Here is an 11,217-nt window from a genome sequence, read left to right on the forward strand (position 1 = left end):
TGTCACATGTTAGTGTATGTACCCAGTATTGGACTCGGTTGAGAAGATATGAAATCTTCAATGAGGGTGACTTATTGTTATAAAGTTATAGGAGATTGAAAATCCGTTTATAAGTAAGACAAACATCTTGAATCAAAACAATGATTTAATTAGTCTTTTTTAATTATAAAATCTTTGACCCATCTCATCATATCAAACTTTATTAGAACTCCTAAATGTCATTTAACAATTTAATATAATTAATACAATTATTAAAATATATATGGCATGAACAATTACTAACATGCTCTCCTAATATTAGTTTTTTCTACAGTTTCTTCCTACCAATAGTAAGAGACAACATGTTTCATCTCTTTGATTATAAATGTTACCTTAAATTAATCTATTCGGTTAATTATGTTGATTATATTATGAATTAATATTGTTTTGATTTAAATATTTTTAATGTCTATAGAATTATGAATATTATTCTCGTATAATAGTTCAAATAATTAATATATGAGAATATAAGATGAAAATGTAAACAAAAATGTTTAATATTTCATATGTTTCTAGTGACAAACAATATGAAAAAAATATTCTCCATGTCCGTATATTCTTGTGTTTTATTTTTCCCATGTTTTTCAATTCTTTTGATATCTTATAAATTTAAATGCTCAATACATATTTTATTTTCCAATTATACATCTATTTATTACTCTTATTTCTTACTCATATTTTTATTTTTATGTAAGTAATTTCTAATATGGATTAAAAGGGTTATCTTAGTTAAATTATATCTATTTTATATTATTTAATTATTTCATAAATAATATGCACATCGTTAAACTTTAAAAAAATATTAATATAACAATTAAACTGGAGAGTAACTTTCAAGATGTCAATTTCACGTGTTATTTTTTTAGGGAGAAAAAATTACCTCCCATGGCATAAGCAAACTCCACTATAAGAGTTCCCTACAGAGAAAGAATTAATTCGGGTGGCCTCCAAAAGAAATTACCGACTCTAATAACTATATTAAGGTTATATTATAAGAGAAAAATATGAATATATTGACAATATTGCATTGTAATTATATCATTTACTATTCATTTTAAATCACATTGACTATAAAACAAAAGTATATAAATGAATGATAGATAATGCATGATTGTGTAAAAAAAATTACGTTGTTTACACTTATATTATATACCTAAAATAAACCATGAAAATAGCGCTAGTAAATGAAGCACAGAAGGGAAAATTGGACCCCATCCAAATTCAGTATCCTTAGTCCAAAAGAGAACACAGTGTAGTGCTGCACAACCTTAACTGGTGACGGTGTGCATAACAACAACAAATCTCTCAAGTCATTTATGATTATCATCAACTTTCTCCAAAATCCATGCTCAACAGTACACAATAGCCAACACAATATTTTGGATCTCCCACAGTTTCACTGATTCTGCATCACCACATTAAAACCGATATGGTAACATCCAACAATTAAAATTAAATTTCCCACCTTTTGCTTATAATGTTGAGAAAGTCTATGTTTTTGTTAATACCCATGTGCGAAAATATTTATTTTACAACCAGCACATGTTCAAAAGTTGATTTGGCATAGTGTAGCTAGCACACCCCTAGACCTGTGGCGGTTCTAATGGTGCTTGATTTCGTTTTGCCATAATATTGTTCATGAATTTTTTATTACCATATCATAAATTTCATACCTGTTTAGTTGTTCATTTATCCCCGTTTAGTTCAAATTTTCGTCTCTGAAGAAAAATTGCAACCCAAAATTACATTAAAAAACGCTAGAAGGAGGGCTTGAACCTCCGACCTTGTGGTTAACAGCCACACGCTCTAACCAACTGAGCTATTCCAGCAGATGATACTTGTAATTTGATAACTATGAATTAAATGGAAATACACGCAATTATTTTTGGCCTCTTCAAATTTTCCTTTGAGGTTCTGCTAGGTTGTGTGTAGTGCGTACATCTGTTGATGATTAGTCTTGAAGATGGGTTGGAACATGGAAACCAGTGTATTACCAAATTCTCAATATCTTGTTGTAAAAGAGTTGTCATTAGTGGAACGGCATTGTCTCTTCAAATCTTATGTACATTTCTATGTTAAAGACATGAATGAGAAAAGGTTGCTACAAGAATCAAAATAAGATCACCATGGTTTAAGGTTGATCTTCGGGGTCTCATGGGTGGGGATTTTTCTAAAATGGAGGTCAGTCTAATAGGTGGTTACAGATTTTAGTGACAAAAATACTTGTATAGAGAAATATAACAAGTCATAGAGATAAGTGTACTTTCTGTGCTATTAATAATAATTAAATTTTAATTAAAATTAAATGTTTAATAAGTTGTTAAGATTTTATTAGTTATTTTCATATAGATACCTTGGAAGTTCTCTCTATAAAAAAAAAATACAATAGAGAATGTTCTAGAAAATGAGAAAACACAAATATCTTACAAACATTGCCTCGCGTCGCTTCATTATTCGTCCCTCGAAGCCCTTCAATTTTCTGGTCCCCACTCATGTTAGCAATGCAATTCCCATTAGCGCTGATTACTTACTCCTTAATTAATTCTTATTATAAATAGTAATCAAATCCTTTGAAATTTCGCCTTTCCTGGATATATATGTCACGCTCTTCCCATTCACGTCACAATGTAATGGATTTAATATTTTAAATATATATAGTTATATACTAAAAGTGTAAGAGTTATTTTACATTGTTAGTTAATTATCCATCATTGATTAATTAACTACCACTGACTCTCAAATAAAAGTTATACAAATTAATGGTCACGTCACTAATTCTTATATAATAATAATATAATTACACAATACATACGATTCACTTACTTCATAAACCTAATGGTTCACATGATTTAAACTTATCAATAAATCCAAAAAATTAGACTCTCAGAATCGATAGCCAAGAAGATGTGGAATTACTCAATTCCCTCTCGTTACAAAATGAAGATTAATCACTATTTGAATAACTATACTCACTTACAAGGTTATATATGCACCTAAAAAAATATTAAGGTCAGCTCCTAGCACATTATGTGTATTGCATGAAAATTATTTTGTCTGTATTACAAAATTCTGAGTTTTCTTATACGTATAGTGAATATTTTCGACATAATTTAAAACAATTTTTATTATTCATTCAAGATATATTCAAATAAAGATTTTACATGTATTTTGGATATTTTATGTAATATTTTTTGTGTACTATTAATGATATTTTCTCATCTTTTGATAATGAATTGATCTTTTTGAAGTGCATGATTATCTATCCCAACAAGTGTCGCTCACAAGAATCAAAATTTTAACATTTTAGTTAGTCTGGATATCTAATAATTCCTTACACCACTAAGCAATGTCTTGTTTATATACTATTTATATGTTAAAAATTATTGATTCTTAATACAAATAATATATATGAATGATAATTATTATATTAATATTCTCACGGTGTAAAAAAATTTGTAGTGCCGATATATAAATAATAGTATGTTGTTGTGTATCATTATCGATAGGTGGAATGCTACCCAGGAACTTTGATAAAAAAAAGTTATGAAATAAGATAAAATGGTAACAATTATTTTTTTATGCCAAAAGTATTAGTTTATAAGTAGGTCTTATAAGTTTTTTATATATGAAATAAGTCTAGTAAATTATTTATCACTTTCAGATTGGCTATATAAAATTATAAATTTTCTATTGCTTTTATAATTTCAAACTTATTTTTATATATGAAATAACTTATTTTAGAAAACAATAAAAGAAATTTATTTCAATTTTCATTATGAACTCAGTAGCATTAAAGTCGCGAATCTTAGTTGAAATTGAGATGATTATGAGGAAAAACTTGTCTAGTAGAACCAAACAGAATAAAAATAACAAAACCTAAAAAAAGTTAAAAATAACTTAGTAAACCACATCAGTAGTTCTTCTCTAACAGGGTAAACAAGCACACAACATAGGATTGTGAATGGAAAAATAGGTTTTTGTTATAAGTTTCATATTGATTAGAATTGCAAATTGAATATAGTACTTAATAGTGTAATTTTTGGGTTGAGACTCTTCATGTGCTTAAATTTTATTATTAGTGCTTTCATTTGAGAGTTGTGTCACAGAAATGACTATCGATAGGTTAGATTAAGCTATATTATTGAATACTAAAAGGTGAATCAAACCGCCAAAAGAGAAATGACTATCATCGTGTCAGTATCGATAAAGTGAAAGTCGTCATGGACATCGACCCTTAAAGAGATCAACATTGTTAGGAGTTTCATATTGAGCAAAATAACAAACTCGATATACATGGTACTTATGCTATGAAGTTCTTTCACTTAATAGACTAGTCTTTTGATTAAACTTTTATCTTGTGCTTAAGTTCTAACCATATTTCAAAAAATTTCTCCATTAATAAGACTTCACAACTAGACATAGATTATTAGTATTCAATATTACTTTAAAATATGTTGAGGATCTATAAAAAAATGTGATATCATTGTATAAAAAATTCTAGTAAATTTTTTGGTTGATTAATAAATTCCATACTCCTAATTTTATGAAATTTCGATGTAATTAAATTTAGGTATAATATTATTATTTACATAATAATTATTTCCAATTAGTTTTTACTTGAAAATAATCTTTAACCAAGAAAAAATAATAACAGCGCGTGTAATAGAAGGAGAGAGTGGGACTTGTAGTTGACTAGTAACAATCTTGTTGCTTTTTTTATTGATCATGAAGCTCACCATGTGCAATCACAGAATCAGTTGAGAACCACAACAGAAATATTCCAGCTGGCAACTCTTCTATTTTTCTATCTCCACTCTGTTTTATTCGGGCAGCTACCCTACCTGCCCGTAACTGCCCCCCTCCATCTTCCTATATAAACCCACTCCTCCACTCTTTTATTTCAAAATCTGAGTGCTCTTAAAAACAAAGAATTCCAAACCCTAACAAAAGCAACACTAATGGCTTTCTCCAAATTGATATTTCTCACGACAATGTTGGTGCTCGCCACCGTTATCTCCGTCGCCGCTTCCGCCGAGGCTCCAGCTCCTAGCCCCGCCTCTCCTGCCGCCGCTGTATCTCCATCGTTTGCTGCCGGTGTTGTTGCCGCCGTCGTTGCTCTTGCCTTCGGATCTGCTCTCAAGATCTGAGCATGCGGTTAATAGATTTTCGAGTTATGTTTACTGTGTGGAGTTTAAGTAGAGATTATGAGACTTGATTAGTAGTATATAAATTCTCTCTCTATATATTGATATGTAGGAGTTATATAAATATGTTGATTTCTGGATCTTAGTTGATTTTATGATTTGAGGAGTGTGATGGTTGTGATCATTGTTTCCGGTACATAATCAAATTTTTTTTCATTTTCTAATTTGTGTTGTGTTTCGTTGTTGTATTTATTTTAGATATTAATCTTTGGAGAAATTAATTATATTCATGTCCTCGCCGAAACTGATAACAATTTCAAGTATCACGTGAACCTCAACTAAATTGTTAATTTAATTTAAGAGTTTATACACTGTTATTGTGTAAAGTTTTTTACACCTATAACACATCAAATACTATTAAATTTGATTTTTGTGTAAAAAATAGTTACACTTACATTTTAAATTCTTAATATAATCTCTTTCTATTTATGTCACCCAATGAATTATTGCGGGCCTTAATTTTTTTGGTATTACCATCCCACTTTTTGTTTGGGTAAAGAATTAACCCTCAGAGTAAGTTCGTGGTCCTCGGCTTAATTTAAATGTAGCTTCACCTGGAGATATAATAGAGAAAATGGGGCCTACTTCCTTCAATGGTTCATTTACTACAATTGTAAATGTTACTTATTGAAATTTTGAAGTTTTTCAATTTTATTTTCACTTTTTTTCAATTATTAAAACTATCCATATAACCTTAAGGTGGAATTATTTGTGTAATTATAATTTAATAAATAGAATATTCATTTATTAAATTATTTTACAGTATAGCTAACATTTAGGCAGTTAAAATTCTTACATGATTGATATTTACGCAGTTAAAATTAAACATGATGATATTCATATTTTTTCCTTATATTAATAAACACAACTTTATCACTTGTATAAGTGACATCAACAACCAAATGACATTTATACTCACCTAATACCTAATTTTATATCCATCAGTCTACAACAAAAAGTTCTATTTTATTAGCCCAAATACCTGATTAAATAACCAAATAGAATGCACCTTTTCGTTACAAATTGAAGCAGAATGAAATAAGCATCGTGACCTGTCCATAAAAACAACTACTTTTCAATGGATGGAAACCTTTATTGTGCAAAATATCTTGAAATTGCACACTTGTAATTTACGTTTTCTGGAACAGAATAGAATCAATGAGTTAGTGGCCACTTTTTACTAATGCTTCTCAAAGGTGCTTTGAAACTCCACCTTACCTACCTTTGGGGGTAAATTGGGTGCGTGCAGTCTCCATGTTCTTTGCTTTTCGTATATGATGACTAAGATTTCATTATCAGCGTTATTAAACAAAGGACTTACTGGGAACTTAGTCGTTTTCAGAATTATAACAAGATAGAAATAGCATTTAATCTTATTCTTTTTTTACGCTAGTAAAACGATAATGATAATGAGAGGAAGATGCCCTGTCATATCAAGATTTTCCAAGTAAGATGGAAAATTACACCAAATCACTATCCCTTGAATTGCCTTTCTTTTGTCCTGTAACATATTCTAGGAAACCAACAAGAAAAAAAGAAAAAAACTTATAAGGTACTTTTATATTCTTTTAGTCTCTAGTGGATGATATTCCCCCACTCAACTAATTCATTTATGATTGTATGACTCTTCTCCAAACAAGTAGGAGTGAGCATAATCTGACTCTACCCACTCTCCCGGCACGGCCCGATTATGATCGGCTCCGAATAGGGTCGAGTCTGATCAGGTCTAGGACCGGGTTTGGATTAAAAAATAGACTCAGTCAATATTTAGGGTCGGGTAGGGACGAAACATGACCCAACCTGACCCGTCTTAGGGTCACTCGCTCATAATGTTTGTATGTGCTTCTACTTAAATGTGTGTAGAGTAATGATACATTTTGATCGAAAATATCATTTATTATTTAATTTTTCAATAATATATACATCATTAATAATATATATGTAGTTTGATATATAAAGTGATATATATATATATATATATATCACTTTATATATCAAACTACATATTAATAATAATAAATAATATTGAAAAGTCTTTATCTAAAATGATTATGCATTATATTTAATCGGGTCTAGGGTCAGGTTTAAAGATTAATGCGGTCGCTATTTAGGGTCGGATTAGCTTCGCGTCTAGGGCCGAGTCCGGGATCAAATAAGTGACACTACCAATATTTATGATTGGATAAGGACAAACTTTAATCCGTCTCAACTCGACTCATGTTCACCCCTATATATAATTCTAATATTTGACATTTTAACTATATGGAGATGCATTGAATTCTTACAAGACCAACAACTTTTTGAGGGATAAGTATTTTTATATTGTTAGCAAATATGTTTTTAGATTGTTAGCATATATTAACTCCTAAATAAAAATATAGCATAATATTTATACATTGATAGTATATTTACCATTCATTTATATTACTTTTATTTAAAAATTAATAATAATTAAACATGAATGATAGATCATGCATGATAGATAAAAATCTCCCTGCTAATATATATATCTTTTCCTCAAAAAATAATACTGTGAATAACATATACAGTTATCTAAAAAACTACACTTACACGTTGTACATATATATATATATATTAAATTGTTAGTAAATATGTTAAAGAAAATGATAAAAACAATATTATTGCTTGCAAAAAGAAATTCTCTAATCGGTGGTGCAAACCAAATATTCATTTTCGTTGCTCCGTATTGAAAACAAGAAATGCAAGCTGGCATTTAATTATTGCAGGAGGGTTCATTTCATTTCATTCAATTGGAATTTGTTCTGTTTATATATTCAGCCAGAAGTGCATATGAATATGTCACTTAAATTATTCCACGCTTCATTGTCTCTATTCTTTATGCTAGACTAAAGAATGACCATGTGAAGTGTATGAGCCAGCCTTTCAAAAGCAAATGACTTTGTTACTACATACAACGTTAAAGAAAAGTGATTATAAGAAGATTTTTAAAGTTAAAGCATTTCTTATGACTCAGTTTCTAATTTGTCACTTTTGCAAAAGTAGTTACTTTATTGAAAATAACTCCATTGCTTCTCTTTGAAAAGAGAATTCAGTTGGCAATCTTTGTTATTTCGTAAAATGTTATATTTTGTGTTGCAAATGAGTTTTGCCCCATGGCATAATTTTTTTGCTGCGTCCCTGCTAGCATTAATAAATGATTTTGTAGCATGAGAAATGTTTTAAAATAGTCAAGGACAGTAAAATAACATGTTCCAAAGGATTATAAAACCATATGAAATCCCAAAATATAATAGTTATGGGATAGATGAGCATAACTATAAATAAATTTTTAAATCATGCCGTTGAAAATTCCTTATGATTGTGAAATGTTCATCTTAAGATCTTGAATCTCTTGATTCTTACAATAATATAAGACAATGGTGCAATGTCATACATGAATCCATGTTCTTTGATATACTATTTTGATCTACCTTTCTGAGAGAGTTTTGGTATGATGGTTTTCCTCAACCAAATCCTTAATCTCTTTTGGGACCTTCGTTTTCTCTCTGATGGGGAGAAGTGAAAATTGTTTGTGATTTGATGTATTAGGAACCATAATTGTTCCTTATGTGTTAACTTATAGGGTTCTCATTATCCATATGAACTAACATGTTGGGTATTACTCATTAAGTTCATAGTTGTTATCAGTTTTAGAAATTTTATGAGTTGTCAATAATTAGATCACTTATTTTGTAACCCAAAATAAATAGCCACTACGTCAGAATTGGTATTTAACAATGCTCATTCAACAACGCTTATGTGTTGAACGCTGTTAAATATAATGCGGAAGAGAATTAACATCACTTGCTTAAATAAGTGTTGTTAAATGTGCTATCTTTAACATCGCTTATTGAAGAAAGCGCTGTTAAAGATCATACTTCATATATTTAACAACACTTCTTCAATAAGCGCTGTTAAATGGGTTATCTTTAACAACGCTTATTGAAGAAAGCGTTGTTAAAGGTCATACTTCATATATTTAACAGCAATTCTTCGATAAGTGATGTTAAATGTGTTATATTTAACAGTACTTCTTCAATAAACACGGTTAAAGCTTCATATATTTAACAACACTTCTTCAATAAGTGTTGTTAAACGCTTATTTTATTGAGCGAGAATTTTTTCAAATTCAAAAATAAAATCTCACATAATAATACATATTACTCAATTTATTATTTCTTCTTCTCCATAAGTTACATTTTTTTCTCTTTTGTTTTTAGTTTCTCTCTTCAAAGCAAGTTATCGATTTTTGGTTGTTCTCTTCTTCAAACAATCGTTATCTTATTTTAACTAATTTATTTTTCTCTTTACTAATAGTGTGATCTTTATTTGTTGTGAAGTTATGCAGCTATTGTGAAGTTATCGATTTTTGGTTTCTCTCTTCAATCATAAGGTAAATCGTTATCTTATTTTAGCCCATCTATTTCTCTCTTCACTAATAGTGTGATCTTTATTTGTTGTGAAGTTATGCAGCTATATATGTTAGAATTTCTGACAAGTTATGGGTCACAAATATAACTCTATGATTGTGTTATGACCATTATGTAATTAGCCAAAATATAAAATGATCTTCAGTAATTAATTTGGTGGCTAATGGCATATGTGTCATGAAATATTATAAGTGTAGATACCTTCAAACAATTTCTGATTTGATGAATGGACTGAATCAAAATTATTGCAACTTAAGTAGTAACCGCTACGATTGTCGGGGTTACTTTTATGGGTTATGGTCCCCATTTGTAGAGCAACAAGTTTTCAAGTGTAAGGTTAAGGAGAATAAATGTGGATTAGGATAGTGTTATCCATAGGGGATAAAACACTATCAAGTCATCCATAAGGCAAGCCATAAGGCATATCTCCTCACAAGACACACTCTCAAGCTTTTGGCATTCTCATTCCCCTCTATAGAAGCATAAGGAAAACTATTAGGCGCTCTAACATCTAGAAGATCATCACACCCTCATACCTTCGAGATTCCAAATGGCTAATCAAGGTATGTTCTTCATCTTCAGCATGAAATCATTTGGGGTTTCTTCGGTCTGGATCATGGTCGTTCCATATGGGTTTATGTATGGGCATAAACATTAGATTATTGGAATGAAGCCATGATCATAAGGACTTTCGCATTCAATCTCTGGATATAGATGGAGAAATTCTCCAACAAGTGGTATCAGAGCCACCCCAATTTGATTCATGAGTGAAATTAGGGTTCTTGCTTTTCTTCCCCAAAATCTGGATTGATTTAGGGGTTTGGTGTTTTCATTTATGCCATGGATCGATTAGGATAGACATTCATACTTTTTCATATGAATAAAGATAGATTCGAAATGAATGAATGTTGTTTTTCTACTGTTTTCTTGATTTTTTGGGTATTTTTTCGAAGAACAGCGATGTAGAAATCACAATGTTCGTGTTCTGTCGCAGTGTTCTCGCTCAAGCGAGAGTGGCTCGCCCAAGCCAGAGCTAAACATAAGCATTGGCTTATATTGCGCTTGAGCGAGAAGATCCTCGCCCAAGCAACATCTCGCCCAAGCGAGTGTACGGGCGACATAAGGCTCGCTCAAGCGAGAGCCAAACAGAAGCATTGGCTTCTATTATGCTCAAGCGAGAGTACCTCGCCCAAGCGAGGTTACGATAAAGTTTTTGGCGCTTTGGTATCTTTGTGCATTGGATTTTTAATTGTTATTTGGTTGTCCATTAAGATTGTCTTTTATTTCAAGTGAGCCAATTGAAGTGAAATGTCGCCAAAGTGATCTCTCTCATGGATATAACTCATAAGGAATATTAGATGTAAGTGTGTATGATTATTCATGCGAGTATTAGCTGGCCCAAAGGAAAGTTAATATTTGGCCGAAGATCATACACACCTGTGATGATAAACATGTTATAATTCTAAAGTTTTTTATACATGTGACTGATGAATCAATCCAAAGAGGGATTCGTCAGTTGACAT

General features: G+C 30.4%; 1 non-coding gene across 1 annotated transcript; it reads right to left on the reverse strand.

The window, feature by feature from the left end:
- Positions 1,795-1,868, reverse strand: TRNAN-GUU. The gene has a single exon. It is a non-coding gene; the product is annotated as a tRNA-Asn (tRNA).

This window comes from Lupinus angustifolius, chromosome LG10 (assembly GCF_001865875.1).
Source record: "Lupinus angustifolius cultivar Tanjil chromosome LG10, LupAngTanjil_v1.0, whole genome shotgun sequence".
NCBI lineage: Eukaryota > Viridiplantae > Streptophyta > Magnoliopsida > Fabales > Fabaceae > Lupinus > Lupinus angustifolius.